This window comes from Silene latifolia, chromosome 1 (assembly GCF_048544455.1).
Source record: "Silene latifolia isolate original U9 population chromosome 1, ASM4854445v1, whole genome shotgun sequence".
NCBI classification, from domain to species: Eukaryota; Viridiplantae; Streptophyta; class Magnoliopsida; order Caryophyllales; family Caryophyllaceae; genus Silene; species Silene latifolia.
This window is the reverse complement of record NC_133526.1, coordinates 69,646,375-69,664,754: the sequence shown is the minus strand read 5'-3', so window position 1 is coordinate 69,664,754 and position 18,380 is coordinate 69,646,375.

The window sequence follows — 18,380 nt, the reverse complement described above, 5'->3', positions numbered from 1 at the left end:
AATGATTTTAGAGTATATTTTTTACGGGTTATTATCTTAGAAGGCAAAAAACGTAAAGAAACAATATTTAATTATAGCAATTATTTAATATTTACATATATATGTAATTATGGCAATAATTTTAGAGTATATTTTTAAGAGGTTATAATATTAGAAGGCAAAAAACGTAAAGAAACAATATTTAATTATACCAATTATTTAGTCCTAACATATATATGTACTTATGGCAATGATCTTAGAGTTTACCGTAAATATCTATATATATGTGAAATTACTGTATTTAGGCCTAACATATATATGTAATTATGGCAACGATTTTAGAGTGTATTTTCTAGAGGTTTTAACCTTAGGCGGGAAAAAACGTAGAGGTACCTATTCATTTAGTAAATAGGGGATTAGGCGAAACTCTTATGTATTTTTTGGCAAATTGACGGGTGACGAAATTTCACCTAACAACTTGAAACATAAAAATCTTTATTATCAAGCGAATTTCATGCACCAGGCGAAAATTTCGCGTGACGAACACATATCCGAAAAAGACTCGATCTCAAGTGACCCAAACTCAAAATGATCCGACATTAACACCTCACCCAAATTTAATTTAAAATCCGTAATGAGTTGATCTGACCCGATCAAAAAGAAAATTAGCATACTACTCAATTGGGCTGACGCACTTGTCGAGTCTATCCACAAGACAACGTGGATTCATCAACTCAATTAGTCTTCACCTCTCAATCCCTACTGAATCTACAAACAGACTCCTTATGTTGACAATAACAACATGCCCAAAGGAAATCTTTTATGACACAAAGGGTTTTATACAATGGTGAATATTTGGGCTTTTGAATGAACTCTTCCATAACTGCTAAAGCCCAACGTAAAAAGGGAAGTCGTAAATCCAAATGCTAACATGATGCCTCTATTGACCCACTTGTGCCATATAGCCCATATTCCTCTCAAAAAAGTACCCCTATTAAATCAGATTATACGTTCGATGTAATATCAACAGGTCACAGGTGTATAGTTTCTGAGCATTATAATACAGATTTTGAGTTTTGTTTTAAAAATTACGCTTTTTACTATAAAGTTTCTGAGTTCATTTGTGATAACTTATACATTAAAAAACAGCATACAAACTCTTTATATTTAAAAGCAATCCTCTATTTATTAAAAGAATAGGTGAAATCTCAAGATTTTACAACCCAAATTGCTACACCTACAAACTACGCCTTACATGTTTAGTTATTCTTAAATATTGTTATTAAAATTATTAGTTATTCTATAAAAATGATGGTACTACTTTATAATTGTTATTTATCAATATTTTGTAGTGAAATATATCTACTAAAATACTTTGATTACCATATATTCTTATGTGTGATATATCCTGCGATAGATATCATAGACTGTAATACTATATGTTTTACTTATTTTATTTTCATATTTTAACCATAAGTCCCCCTTAACACTAATTAAGAGAATAAATAGGTAAAACTTAATTTCTTTAAACTATCTTTTCATTAAAATATAATCGTATAATTAAATTCAAAATTATGATTTTTCATCAAAATAAATTAAAACTGATGTTAAAGTATAATCTATAAGTTGGTAAATTTTTCATTAAATGTAATAATTGTAACTTTAGAGAATAACTTGATACATACTTACCATTAACTTTACTCAATTCTCTTTAATTAGTTTTTCATTATAAATAACACCCTAAAAAATTAATACTCTATATATATATATACCGCGCATTGCGCGGGATCTATACTAGTATAAGAGTAAATACAATGAAATATATACTCATTTGAAAGATCTTCTCATAAGAAATTTTATGGTATAATTTTTGTAATTTTTAGGCTAATATATTTTTGTAAAATTAAAGTCAAAGGTTCACCTCAAAAAAACAAAAAACGTCATATAATATGGAACGGATCCGGATGGAGTATCATAAAAGAGGAATTTGGGGTTTTGATCTAATTATATTCCTTTCTTATTACTCGTTTATTTCATTTTTATGGTTTTTTTCCTCTTTTTTTTGGGTTTTTCTAATATGTGCCCAAATGGCACATGATAAGAGGCTAAATAGAGAAGGTTTAGCAAGAATAATTCTCTAAGTATGGTAATTATGAGTTAAAAGTTCAATTTCTCATGAGATATTCTTGCAAAACCTTCTCTATTTAGCCTCTTATCATGTGCCATTTGGACACATATTAGAAAAACCTTTTTTAATTAAATCATACAGTTGTAATTTCGTAAATCTATCCCAAAATAGAAAGTAAAACAATAAAGTAGAATTGAAGAAGTATTAAATTAGTAGACAACAATAAGGATATATTACAATATAAAAAAACGTGGATAAAAAAAACTTTAAGATGATTATGCAATAAAAAATGGCAAGATATTTTTGGATCAAATGGAATTTTGTTTAAACTGTAATTGTTATTTCATCGTTTGAGTTAGTAAGGCTCTGTTTGGTAAAATTGACTGAAAAGGTACCTGAAATCTGAAAAGGTACCTGAAACCTGATAAGGTGACTGAAATTAAAAGGGTACCTGAAAAGCTAGCTGAAAATTGGAAACTGATAAGGTAGCTGATTAATTGTAAAGTGTTTGGTAAAACTAATGAAAAGGTAATCGATTTTTGTAAAATGACATAAAAGGACATTAATAATTATAATAAACTAATTTAAATAAAGGGTAAATATGTAAAGTAGAACATTTTACTACTGAAACTTTAAAAAGCTACCTGGAGTAGCTTTTCATTTCAGTACTGAAAAGTCATTTCAGGTACCTGAAATGACTTTACCAAACAAGACTAGGTAAAACAACTACCTGAAATATTAGTCAAATCAGGTTGCTTGGTCAAATTAGGTACCTGAAATGCCTTGCCAAACATAGCCTAAGTCAATTATGACTCACGGTTAACTTATCAAATTATTCACATTTGATCACCAAAACTTTTCATTTAAAAAATAAGGAAGTATTTAGAGTAATTGGTATTGCCTAAATCACTTATTATCGTTTACTGGATAATTAATATACCTTACATATTTTAATTTTAGTAATTATTATTGTAGATACCAAAATCAACAAACAAATGGATTGTGTTAAATGATGAAAATATTAGGGGTAAATGGATAGTGCGTAGAATTGTACTCATCGTAAATGTTAGAATTAGGCCATGTTATTTTAGAATTAAAGTCACCCTGTTTAAATTTAATTTGGCAAGATTAAGTTAAGTTCAAAAAAGGTCAGTTTCTATAAGTTAAGTTCAACTTTAATAAGTTAGTTAAGTTCAGCGAAATTAAGTTCAGAAAATTTCACCAAAATTAAGGTAGGTCAAACACCCTACACTAAAACTTGGGAGAGACGGTCTCTCATTAAGTTATTGAGAGACCAATCTTTCGTACCCTTTTATTTGTATTTCGTACCATTTTTATTGTTGATCGTAACATAGTAATTTTGTACCTATATACATAATAAATGTACCCATTTTATCATTAATCATGATTTGTACCTATTTTATTACCTTTAGTACCACTTTTTCTTAAAATTGTACAATGGTGTCTCAATAAAGCTTATTAAGAGACCGTCTCTCAGAAGACCTACTCAACACCCTAAATTATGGAGTTTTTAAACTACTTTTAAAAAGTCAGGTTCTGATTAATGACCCCCAAAAGTAGGAGTGGGTATTTTCTAATTCTACTTCTACTTTTCACATAAAGTGTCAAAAATCATTAGTGTTTTTTTTATGAAACCATTACTTCTTTATATATTTTGTTCGTACACTTTTTCTCTTCTATGTACAATATTTGCTTCAATCCTCTCACATACACCGTCAAAGTACCAGGATGTGTAAAATTATAATTTTGATCTGCTTCTACCCTCTCACAATATTTGTTGGCATAATTTTAGTTTGACAAGGGTGTGTAAAATTATAAAATGAAGGGTAATTATATAGTTTTAGTATAATTGTCGAGTGATTAAGTAAATTTTTTAAACGTTTATTTTTATTCAAATGATGAATCTACAAATAACATGGTTAATGGAGAAAGCAAAAAAAAAAAAAAAAAAAGTTGGATGAGAGTAGTTAGGCCAAACATATAAATTTTACAAAGCGTCTTGCTTGTGACGGGCTAATCCCGTCACAAGCTGAAGACCTCTCACAAAAAAGGGAGAGGAGACAAGGTGGGGCACCCCCCATGTGCTTCCCCACCCACCTCTCATGGGTATTTTGTGAGAGGAAATGGTATCCGTCACAAGCTTGTGACGGATATCGCCGTCTTCAATGAGATTTTGTGTAAATTTTATAAGAAATCACTTTTACAAAAGTATGGCCAAACAACCAAAACTTTTTCATGAGGCTGATCTTGAGCCGCCATCCAAGCACGAATACATTCGTTCAGTTCAGAAATGTTAAGCTTTAAAAGTTAAATAAAATTAATAGTTTTATAATATTGACAATTTTAAAAAAAATGATACGAATCTCATTCAAATTTAATACTCCTTCCAAGTCACTCATTTGTTTACCTTTCTTTTGGATACAAGAATTAAAGAAATGAATTTAGCTCACACAAAACACTAAACCCCATACGCAATTAAACAAATATATCCAAAAAAAAAGAACCATCCTGCTTCTCGACGTCGACAAATTACTAAATAACGTCGACAATATCTAACGACTTTCCTAATTTGCCCATCATTCTAACCTCCTCTTTGTATTTTATTAAAAATTTCAATACTCTCTAAAATCAATAAAAAATCGCTCACAAAACAACAAAAAAACCGCTTTGCAAAATTTTGTATTTCCCTCACCACCGCTTCAATTCCGACATTTCTGCCACCAAATTCAATGAATCGACGATATAAATAATCTAAAGTAGTTACAATTTTTTTTAATTTTGTAATTAGTTAATAGATTTAGGTGGTCTATAATAGAATCGTTATAGTTAGAACGAATTAGCGATTACCGATCCCCGCGCCTAAAACTAATCTTAGACCGAACTTGGTTTTTATTTTAAAAAAAAAATATGTTGAAAAACAGGATAGATGAAAAAACAATTGTCCAGCCATAATGCCAGACAAATAAAAAAAATTCGTCCAGCCCTAGGGTCAGACGAATTTTTTTTTGTCCAGCCTATTTCGCCTTTATTTTATTTTATTTTAAATTCTGTCTTCCAAATGTCGTTAGATATATTAATTTAATATTACTAATTTACCCTAATTTTGATAATTAATAGATAAATATATGGAATAGAATCGTTATAGTTAGAACAGATTAGAGTCGAACAGATTAGCGATTATTGATCCCCGCGCCCAAAACTAATCTAAGACGGAACATCTTTTCTTAAAAAAAAAAAAAAGTATGTCGAAAAAGAGGCCGGGCGAAATTTTTTTTTTGTCTAGTCTTGGAGCAAGACAAATTTTTTTTGTTAGTAATATGTATGCAAGGAAGTATTATATCATCACCGAGCAAACATACACTGCCATTACAATTTAGCACCCAGGCCTGACAATGGCCCTTCCACAAATTACAATCTCACTGATTTAGCCATTGTAGAAAATTGATATTTCTACGCTTAGCTCTAATTCTATTTTTGCACCACTTCTTTGATCTTCTGTAAAACACATTCAAGTCGAGGTAAGGATTGAGCTGACCTGCATATATTTTTGAACCCACCATATTGGGTAGCACAAATTCTTGTTTGTGACGGCACATATCCGTCACTCTTGAGTGACGGATACCATTTTACCTCACAAAGTACCCAATTTTTCTCTCTCTGCAACACTATTCATGTGGTCTTTTTTCTCCACTAACCCATTTTGTTACCATTTTAACTCACAAAATATCCGCCACAAATGGTAACCCGTCACAAGGGAGACCAATTGATTTGGTAGATTGCTGCCACAAGAATTGCAGCTATCATACCATGCTCCATCTAAGATTTGAATTTCTTCCTGCACCACTAATCATTTAGGTATGAGATAAGCAGTTGTAGCTCACTCCACTGAGAAATCAGTTGTATGCATCTTTTACTGTAAGGGCATCTGAGAAAGAGGTGGTCATGATCCTCAATCCCAGTCCCACCTAGCTCACAATCAGGGCCGGCCCAGAGGGGTGTTTAGGTTGGTGGATGACAATGGCTCAATATTAAAAGGGGCCCAATTTTTCAACACTGATCCATTACAAACAAAATTTATGCCCAAATAATACATGCTCTTCCATTTTAAATTAATAGGCCCGGTAAACAATGTAACACCCCCATTTACCAAAGAGTCTTACCAAGACCTACCTTAATAAATGGAAGCATTATCATCTCGATTACCCGAGGTAGTAAATATCATTAGATAATAAAAGAACACATTAAATAACTTTATTAACTTCTTTATAAAAATACTGATTACAACTCGATGCAAAACTAACTACCTAACATCGGAAGAGTGCAAACTAATCAAAGCTACTATCATTTGAACTAAGTGAATACTGCGGTGACTCGCTCCCTCCAAGGATCCCAGCCAAAGCTCAGCAATCATCAAAACCTGTTAAGACTACCTGCTCAACATTTGCCGGCAATATCAAATGGATCACCGCAGATACATAACAGAAAGGAAATCACAACACAAAACCACACAAGGTTAGTAACAGTTATACAACTAAGCACAAGTACAACAATACAACCACAACAATACGAACAAACCAATACAACTCCATCAACTCCGATTCCTATAGTAACCAATGGCTCTCATCGCAACGAGTAGCAGGGTTCCCATCGCAACAGGTAACCCACCCCAGCCAGTGGTAAACCGTAGCCTTGCCACCTAAAGCCCCGCTCATTACAACGAGTGAACCGAAGTCATTAATGTGCACATCCCCCTTGCGATGAGAGTCACAAGGGGCGAACAAGGGAGTGAAACCATCTCCCGACATGGCTCACAATATCCATCTCATCACCTCCCACAATAATCAATCATAATAATCACATAGACACAATTCATCTCACAACCAATCAAACAACTGTACTGAGTAGGGAACCCTACCTTTTTGCAATCCAAGCAGACATAAGCAATCAATCGCAATTCTCCTTGAGACCGTCACCTACACACAATAATCACATACCATCACTATAACCCTAATAAAAGATCCATAACAACATCACCAAAATCCCCCAAATAACCCAAATTAGGGTTTAAGACTAATACCAAAATGTAATAAAGACAAGATCTAGAACTTACAATCCGATAGAAGCGAGACTTACGAAGCCCGAAGACCAAAATGGTAGATCCTTGCTTAGTAGTTGATTAGGGTGATTAGGGAGTGAATTTAATTAGGTTTGTAAAATGTTTATAAAAATGTTAAAGACGATTGAAATGGTTATTTTATACTCCTTAATCATTTTAATCAAAACCGCTCGAAACACGACTTCAGACCGGGCACTCGGTCGAGTACCAAACATACTCGACCGAGTACGTCCTACTCGACCGAGTGTCTCACATACTCGGCCGAGTGCACCGAAGAAAGTTCTAACACCCTCACATACCAAGGTGCCTTACCAAGACCACCCTAGCATGGGAGACTGCTACCATCTCGGTTTCCCGAGGTGAGTATATCAAAGTTACCATTCCAAAACAACATTTATTAAAGTAAAAAGAGTTAACGATTACATGTTCCAAAACCAAAACAATGTCTACTAGTACTCATCGACTGAAACTAAGGTAGTAAATCTCATGACAGCGGAAGCTAGACTCGAAGTCATGACTCTCATCTCGTCCCCAAAGCTAAAGATCATCATCACCTGTCACAATCTGCTCACCCTCCCCGAATGGGTCACCACAGATTTTACAAAACAACAACGGGGTCATTTCACTGCATAATCAAAATAAGACGTACGATAACGATAAACAGATGTTCACAATCCACCTCCAACTCCCAATCACATCATGTAACTGACTACACACTAAAGTGTGTAGTCCTGCCAGTGGGGGACCGCAGCCTTGCCCACCAAATCCCCGCTCATCAACGAGCGATAACCCTGTTCATTAATGTGCACATTCCCTCCTGTGGTGGGTTCCACAGAGGGCGAATCAAGGGCGTGAAGCCACTCCCGCAAGTGACTCCACTCAACCGAGGACGCGCCTCGTGAACATCACCAACAACCATCACAACACCAACACCAAACTCTAATCCAACCACATCAGATAATCATAATATCAATCGTACAAACAATTACCACATAATCTTAAATCAATTAAAGAGTAAACCGAGTAGGGAAACCCTACCTTTTCGCAATCCAAGCACACACAAGCAATCAATAGCAATTCTCAATGACACCGTCACCTACACACAATAATCACATACCATCACTATAAACCATTCCCCCAAATTAACCCAAATCAATAATTAGGGCAAAACCCTAAAAGACAACCTATTAACTGATTATAAAGCACTAGAGACTTACCAATGAAATCGACGCAAGAGAGAAATGAACAAGGACCAACGAACAATCAACGATCTTGGGAGAGATTGGAGAGGATTAGAGTTACGTAGAATGTTTTAGGTTTTGTAAAACGTAAAAAGTGAACCAGTAAATTTTAATTTATAACTCTAATTGTCTCTAATCAAACCGCGGAAATAATCTCCGTCAGACCGGATACTCGATCGAGTATAGAGTATACTCGACCGAGTATCCCCTACTCGGTCGAGTATTACCATACTCGGCCGAGTATTCCTGGACAGTAGCCTGACCAGAAACACACGACGCATTACTCGGCCGAGTAAGCCATATTTGGCCGAGTAACAGACTTAGAAAACCGTAATATTACAGTCTTCCCTCCTTAAATAAAACTTCGTCCCCGAAGTTCCAACCCAACCTATAAAACATGAACACCTAACACTAACTCCACCAATCATGCTTCCACAATACGGCTCACGATATCGTCTCAACTACAACATAGCCTCTCGATACTAACTCCATAATACTATCGAATACCCACAACATAGTGTTACCAACTCTGTCTTACTTCCATAACGCTCACTAGCAAACTCAACACCAAGACAATCCACCAAACAAGATCAACACCAAAACGGAATGCTACATTCTACCACCCTTAAAACGAACTTCGTCCTCGAAGTTTACTCATACACATAAACATCATCACCTAATCCATCAACACTATCGAAGTTTACTCACACTCATAAACATCATACTCACTGCCATTACCTGTAATAAAACAAACCACAACATAAATCCATCCTTTATTTTACACCAACACTCAAACTTCTAATTATACTACAACATGTACAACCATCAAACTCTCTTTGTCGCATCCTACTCCTCTTAAGACAAATGTTACGTCCTCGTAACTCACTAATACTAGATCCTTAGGTATATCGCATGTCAATGATAACTGCCTATAGCCTCAGCACCTACCTACATCCATTCCTATATCCAAGGCTCTCTTATTCTAGTCCTTCTCATACCTCAATTCATTCGGCACACCACCTAACCTATACCACAAAATCCTTAGCATAACCGTTACCGCAAACGACATACTTGTTTATACCTGCACTTATCCTCACAATCAGAACCCGCGATCCATAATTGTTACACACACTCACACTAGATCCTCAAGTTCCCCTGTTTATTACCGTAAGACTCATCCATAACTTAACATAACACTAGTTCCCAATAAGATTACGAACCACTTGCCGCTTCCAGCTCAGCGCACATACATTCCACAAAACTCTTGCCACAACAATGTCAACCAATGCCTCATCTACAACAAGATCGAAAGTACCCTAAAACTTCTCACCACTGTGTCCCATAAACAGAATATGACTATACCCTGACAACAACGGAAACATACGCAACTTCCTTCCATATCTTACTCTACACTCACTCCCAAGCCGAAACTGGTAAGAAACATTAATAAACAAAACAATAATCTATATGCCCAGACCGACACTGACAGGAAACAACAGTAAACAAACAACAATCTATATAACTGATATATACTTTCGAAAACTCACCTCATAAGTATCCCGTCTACTCCACCACAACCGATGACGGCATCGCACACCGCCACCAACAGCCGCATCGCAGCGCGAAAATACTCGTATCATAACACGAAGTACCGTGCCCGGATCGCCACCCGAGGCACAACAACTACATCGATAGTCATCGTAACCTATAAAATCCCATAAACACTGACTTAATACAACTTCCTTGGCCAGAAGACTTCCTTAAAACCGCTTTACTAGATCACAACGCAACATATTACACGGAATAACAAATAATAACCTTATGAATATCATCCATACTATTACTCATGAGGCCGGAACCTCACACTATCACTTACAGGTATCAAATATACACATATAAGTATAACATATGACGCGGAACACTCATATAACGACTCATAACTATCACACCATACCATTACTCGTGAGGTCAGAACCTCACACCAAGATTTACACACATCATAAGCTCATAATCGAATCTAACTAGCCAATCCTGATCACGTAAGTTACTACTTGATGATGGATATCTCTCACCCGAGCTTAACTCAGATGTCCTTCATATCATATCCTCCCATCTACACAATTATCACCACTCGACAGACGTAACCATATCATCAGTACACAACTATTAGCAAACACCTCCTATATCCACATCTTATACTCCCTCATAACCATACATACCAATCAGGCTTCTACAAAATCAACCTCTTTAGAACGGCTAACCTCACTATTTAACATCATTCTTAACTACTAGTAACAACACCACGACACCACCATTTTTCGCGTAACTACTCTCTTACCATCACCTCTAAGTATAACAATCTGTTTCCTCTCTTTGGTTATCATCCCAAATAACGAACATCAAATCCATCAACAAAATTTACCTCAACATTATTTCGAATTCTATCCTTTATTTTATCGTCACCTAACTCTCCACCAAAATCTCATATCGTGCTGACACTCTACCAGCTTCTTACTCCCTTAATACCTCGAAACTCACGACTAACATGTCGTACTGAACTCCTATATAACCATTAACTCACATCCTCTCATGTTGCTATCGTACATTTCCATGATTCCTTACTTTCATGTCCCATAACTTTGGTCAACGTTCTCCCAACTTACTTTCATTCAATAATACCAATTAATAATTAATCTCCTTCCTTCTTCTACCTAAATCTTTAGTAATCCGATTACTTTCTTGTTGCTCCACACCTCAAATTCCATTAATTCATATCAATATCTTCTCATTCTTTCTTATCACTGATCCTCTCTCATTATGCTACTCAATCACACTTCTCGCCATTCAGTCCACACAACCAACGGTTACTCTTCAATTAGTTGTATCTCCCTCTTGTATCCCTAGAAAACAAAAAAATCACCTCATACCATTAATTGCCCAAAGAATTACACAATAGGCTCACCTCTTGATAATCCAAATTTCCAAACTCGGTCACTATCTACACATCGCGGCATAACTAGATCTCACTATACACCATACGTTTCCGTCCCTCTATATTGACCTTCTGTCACATATATCCTTAACCAACACAATCCTAACCGTTTCCCTCCATAAATCTTACATATCCCAATTTGCCATTATTCGCATCTCTTATCTCAATCTTTGAATTCTCACGTTTCCTTACCCATACATCCCCCTTGCCCATATGCACTTACTCTTATATTACTCAACACGCGACTATATTACTCACCACATCTCGCAAAGCATGCTCCCTGCCTCGATAAGCTCATCAATCTTCCATTTTTCTTTTTCCACTATCCCTCACAACCACGTAAAACTCATGTCCTCCCTACCCAACACATATCCCTTATAAGTCGGCATTCTTCACATCATAGCATCTGGTAACTTACGAATCAAGACCGTCACATATATAAAAGAATACTTTAAGACCCAAAACATACGTGTGCACATAACTTAGGACTCAAAACATATGTAAGAATGTAGCTGCCGACTCAAAACAACCACCCAAAGAGATACTCGGTCAAGTGCATGACGTACTCAGTCGAGTACATGACACTCGGTCGAGTAATGAGACTACTCGGCCGATTTCACGACTCCAAAAGCTGAACAGAATTATCACGGAAAGATTACTCGGCCGAATATGGGTTACTCGGTCGAGTATGAAAGATACTCGGCCGAGTAGGGCCTACTCGGTCGAGTACCGGCACAGTTCTCAACAACGTCCAGTTTTCGTAAAACAGTCATATCTCACTCGTTACTTGGTCATTTTATGCGTGTGACCTATCGTTAGAATCATAAGAGGACAAGTTATCACCTCTAAGTGGAATTACAGCAATACCATTTCTATAACTCGACTTATGATAGTTTTAAGGCAGCCCCTTCATAATCGGTCTTCATACAAATCAAGTTTTCTTAACAAAACAACTTGAACATGAATAAGGCAAACAATAACCACTCAATACTTCTAAAAACCAGTACATAGGTGTACTTTTATCATACTCATATGTAAATTAAACAAAACATTCATATCTATAGACGCATGACCTTAATCACATGCTACTACCAACAAACCAAACATTAACATCATTATGAACATATAGACATACCCCACATCACATTACATATACTCCAATCACTTCCATTCAACCCAAAAATATACTTCATCCAACATACACTTAAAGGTACAAGTACAACACACATTACTTTCTCATTTCATCCAACAATTTCACAAAAATCACAGCTACAAGTACAACACACATGACTCCAAACACATATACACTCTCAAGACACCCCCATGTTGACCGGCTTGAAATTGTTAGAGCCTCGATGCGACTTCGGGACGTCTCCCAAGTCTTTGCGGTAGCTCCAAACAATTCTCCCCGTGTTCATTATATTTAGACTCCCTATGTTCATTAGGTTCATTGGTTTTAGGTTCAAGAATCGTCGCTCTGATACCACTTTGTAACACCCTCACATACCAAGGTGCCTTACCAAGACCACCCTAGCATGAGAGACTGCTACCATCTCGGTTTTCCGAGGTGAGTATATCAAAGTTACCATTCCAAAATAATATTTATTAAAGTAAAAAGAGTTAACGATTACATGTTCCAAAACCAAAACAATGTCCACTAGTACTCAATGACTGAAACTAAGGTAGTAAATCTCATGACAGAGGAAGCTAGACTCGAATGGATGACTCCCATCTCGTCCCCAAAGCTAAAGACCATCATCACCTGTCACAATCTGCTCACCATCCCCAAATGGGTCACCCCAGGTTTTATAAAACAACAACGGGGTCAGTTCACTACATAATCAAAATAAGACAAGTACGATAAAGATAAACAGCTGTTCACAATCCACCTCCAACTCCCAATCACATCACGTAACTGACTACACACTAAAGTGAGTAGCCCTGCCAGTGGGGGACCGCAGCCTTGCCCACCAAATCCCCGCTCATCAACGAGCGATAAACCTGTTCATTAATGTGCACATCCCCTCCTGTGGTGGGTTCCACAAAGGGCGAATCAAGGGCGTGAAGCCACTCCCGCAATTGACTCCACTCAGCCGAGGACACGGCTCGCGAACATCACCAACAACCATCACAACACCAATACCAAACTCCAATCCAACCACAGCAGATAATCACAATATCAATCGTACAAACAATTACCACATAATCTTAAATCAATTAAACAGTAAACCGAGTAGGGAAACCCTACCTTTTCGCAATCCAAGCATACACAAGCAATCAATAGCAATTCTCCATGACACCATCACCTACACACAATAATCACATACCATCACTATAAACCATTCCTCCAAATTAACCTAAATCAATAATTAGGGCAAAACCCTAAAAGACAACCTATTAACTGATTACAAAGCACTAGAGACTTACTAATGAAATCGACGCATGAGAGTAATCAACAAGGACCCAAGAACAATCAACGATCTTGGGAGAGATTGGAGAGGATTAGAGTTACGTAGAATGTTTTAGGTTTTATACAACGTAAAACGTGAAACAGTAAATCTTAATTTATAACTCTAATTGTCTCTAATCAAACCGCGGAAATAATCTCCGTCAGACCAGATACTCGGTCGAGTATAGAGTATACTCGGCTGAGTATCCCCTGCTCGGTCGAGTATTACCATACTCGGCCGAGTATTCCTGGACAGTATCCTCACCAGAAACACACGATGCAATACTCGGCCGAGTATGTAATACCCGTCTTTTTAGGGACCCGTTGACTGACCTTAGACACCCGTCTAGTCCTTCGGAAACCTTACGAGTTAACCTTGTGATGTAGTAACCCTTTGAGTTCTGGAGACGCGATCTAGCGGAGGCTACTCGATCGAGTAGCTCAGTCACTCAATCGAGTAGAGGCCACTCGATCGAGTAAGTTACATACTCGATCGAGTAACGGGAGTTCAGCGGGGGAATATAAATTGTGATATCATGAAAACCAAATCATTTTATTTCCTACTCTCCTAAGCCTAGATGTCGCCATATTCTTATCCCTTCACCTTGATTCATCCTTTTGGAGCTTTTGAGAGTGGAGACACCATGGGGATGGGAAGCATAAGTCGGGTAGCGATCTTGTTGCTGAAATGGTATGTATAGGTATGTTGTTATCATCATCATCGTCTTCCTTGGTTTCGTTTGTGATCGTGACAGTAGTAATAGATGGTCATACTGTTTGTTATAGGTGGTTATGGTGGTTTCTTGTCGTCTTATGGTCTTGTGTGGAATCGCTGCGGTTTGCTAGAGGTAGGTTTTCCTACTCAGTACTGTTGGTTGTATAGTATGTTGTTTATAGAATCTTGTTCTGTTTGGTGGTATGATTGGTAGTGTGGATTGGTTATTTTTAGTTGTCTTTGTTTGTCTGTGGTTCACGAGGCGCGTCCTCGGCTGAGTGGAGTCACTTGCGGGAGTGGCTTCACGCCCTTGATTCGCCCCCTGTGGAACCCGCCACATCAGGGGATGTGCACATTAAAGAACATGGGTTTTCGCTCGGGATTGATGAGCGGGGATTTGGTGGGTACGGCTGCGGTCCTTCACTGGCGGCGTGGATTACTGGTTGCGATTGGTAATCTGGCAGGACTGGACCTTCGGGCAGTCAGAGGAGTGTGGGTGATTGGCAAAGGTGATGTGTGTATCCATTTTGTGTCTGGTTTTGTGTGTTCCTTCAGTTACTGACCTTGTGTGGTGTTGTTGTGTTTTCTTCTTGTGTTGTGTTGATGTGATCATTATTTGCGCACATTTAGTCCCTAATTGAGCCTATTTTGCATACTATTATAATATTCTATGGCCATTTTATCCGTCAAAACCTTCCTATTTGCTTTTCTATCGCATTTCATATGTTTTGTAGAAAAAGAGATAATAAGGCGGAAATTCCCGTCTTTCGTGCATATTTGGAAGCTTATTGATGATATTAGATGGACTAGTATGAAGAGGAGGCAAGAATGATGGCCAAGTATGTAGGAATAAAGTGTATATAGAAGGATCAAAGGGTTAAAAGCAAGGATGACGAGAAGGAAGGCATTGCATGAAGAAATCGCTCGAAAACCAAACCAAGGGTTGCTCCTCTGTCTCTGAAAGTATGCTAGATGAAACGGCGTCGAAAAATCAAGTGATCTAGGCTTTTGTATCACTCCAATAGGAGTCCGGATGAGGAAATAACGTCCGTTTTACAATCCGAGCTCAAGATACAGCTCAACCCACTCGGGTCAAATTCAACCCGCTCGGGTTGAAGCCCAGGACGCCCATATTTCGCTCGGGACGGGCGTATTCCTGGACAGGAAACTTTTTCTTGCTACGTGAACCACAATCCGCCCGTCTTCATGCCCAAGACGCCCGGATTCCAAGGCAGCACAATTTCGTCTTCTTCAAGCTTTAATGAAAGATGCCCATCCTTCGAAAAATACCGGCGTTTCCCTGCTCAAATCTAAAAAGTGTAATTACTAATTTAGCCTTAGTTAACCTAATGAATCCCTACTATAAATACCCCATTTGTAATAATCAAACCATCAAGTTTTCATTAGGTTAAATCAATCCTTCCTTTGATTAGATTAGTAGTAGATTAGAATAGATTATCATTTAATCTTTCCACAAATTACACATTAATCTTTCCTTTAATCATTGTTCAAGTTTATTATTGAGTAATTCAAGTTTATTATTGGGTAATTAGAAGATTATTGGGTTTATTGGGAGATTGACAACCTTCCATCAATCATCAAGTTCTTCTATTATTCTTTGCATTATTATTTTGGAATCTCCATAGGTATAATTCTCTTAATCCTTGTTTTAATTATTGTTAATCTTTCTTACTTGTTCATCATGTTTGGCTTTGTTAGTATGATTGACAACCTTATTAACATATTAAACTTGATCATGAGTGAGTAGTTACTTAGCTAGGATTAATGGGTAATTAGGGGAAATAAACATGGGGAATGATTCATGCTTAATCTAATATGCTTCCATAATTAATTTGCTTGCTTGTTGTGATTTCAACTTATACACATGTTATGTTTGATGAAATGCTAAGCCTATGAATCCTTGCATTTACAACCATCACTTATCTTTTCAATGAGACTTGTAAGACATAAACCAACTCGAGTCTCATTAGACCATGCTGTGGGGTAATATCCGTATAAGACCCTCTAAATTTAGGACTATAACGTAAATTTAACATGCGATTATCGTCATAAAACATAAATACAATAGAGAAACGATAAGGAACAAGAATTAACCTCGGGTCCTTTGATGCACGGCGTAAAGAACAGAAATCAACAGAGATTCCCTCCAAATTGTTGCACCCAAGATTTGTCCGAGATATGCCCTTGTGCTAGAACGTGTTCTCCGATTGCCTTGCAATATTGGGAGAACTTGTTGTGAGTTTTTCTCGAGATGTGAGATCTCAGTTTCAGAGAAAGCTTGATCTCCAAAACCCTAGTTTTTCTGTAAATGAAAATCCCTAGGTCAAAAGGAGAGGGAGCCTCTCCTTTTGTTGCCTCGGTCCGCGGGTCATGAGAGGAGGGAGTGGGCTTTCCACTTTCTCCTCATTTAACTCGTGATCCGATTGAACCGACCCCATTCGCTAAAATGTATATGACGCGGTTTTTATTATAAATCGTCATTGGTTATCGGCTATTAATGCATCGACTAATAACACGGATTAGTTGAAGTATTAATACATGTCCGACAAAGACAATATTGTATAATTAATATTCAATATACATTTAATTAAATATAAAACACTTATATTTAATTTTTACGAATTAACTGGTTAATTCGCCTTAGCTCATAATATTTAATCCGTATTAAATATAATATCTCAACATCACATTTTTGACTAATTACTAGTCAAATAACTCGGACTAACTGGTTAGTCAAATTGGCATCTACATGACTGTATTTTCATACCGTCACATCTCTCAAACGTATCCTATAGGTGTGACTTTTAGGGACCAGTTGATCACCGCCATCTGTATGACAATAACGTCAAACTTATCTAGCAAGCCAACCGTTATTGATAAACGTGGATCAACTGATAATAATACCAAAAGTATGCCCTTTGATCCTTTTAGAGGTTTATAAGTCCTTGCACTAACTGTTAAGGACACCAACCCCAACAAGCTCCCACTTGTCCGTACAAGTGCATGTGCAATGACGTTATCCGCACTAACTGGAGGACACAAGCTCCAACAAACTCCCACTTGTCCGTACAAGTGTATGTGCGATAACCGATTCTCATATTCATTTAAAATTTCTCCCACTCAATGTAAAACAATTTGCAGATCCGGATCCACAAAGGTCGTATTTTACAATCGATCCGTATCAAGAGTGGTTTCCCGAGTAGAGAGTAACTTAACCGATAAAACGAATCCGTATCCGAGCATGGCCATGCATTTCGATTCTGACTCCTCGAGTGGCCCCGAGAAATATCGAGTACCGATAAAGGCTGAATATTTCCTTCAACTCGAACTCCTTCCGATCTAAGCACGCATGAAATGACCAGAAAAAATCTACTTGGCCCCCTGTTACGGATGACCGTGAGAAAGAAACCAAAGTCACCCAAAATGCCTTAGTCTCAAGAGACAGTCGATAGTCAAAAGAATCGACTCTTAGGATCACCATGGAAGTCCTATCCACGACAGGGCACCGAATGTTATAAAACATTTAGGACTCCACGTCGATGTCACAATTGTGTCCTACGAAATATCCGTATAAATCGCCTCTGTGATTGGTCAGTCAACCGGTTGACTTATGGCTCGTTGAACCCACCATCAACCAACGTCACAAAATAATTGCCAGAGTTATCAGCTCATGTGGGCAATTAAGGACTAAAAAGATATGATGTTTGTTCAGTTCACT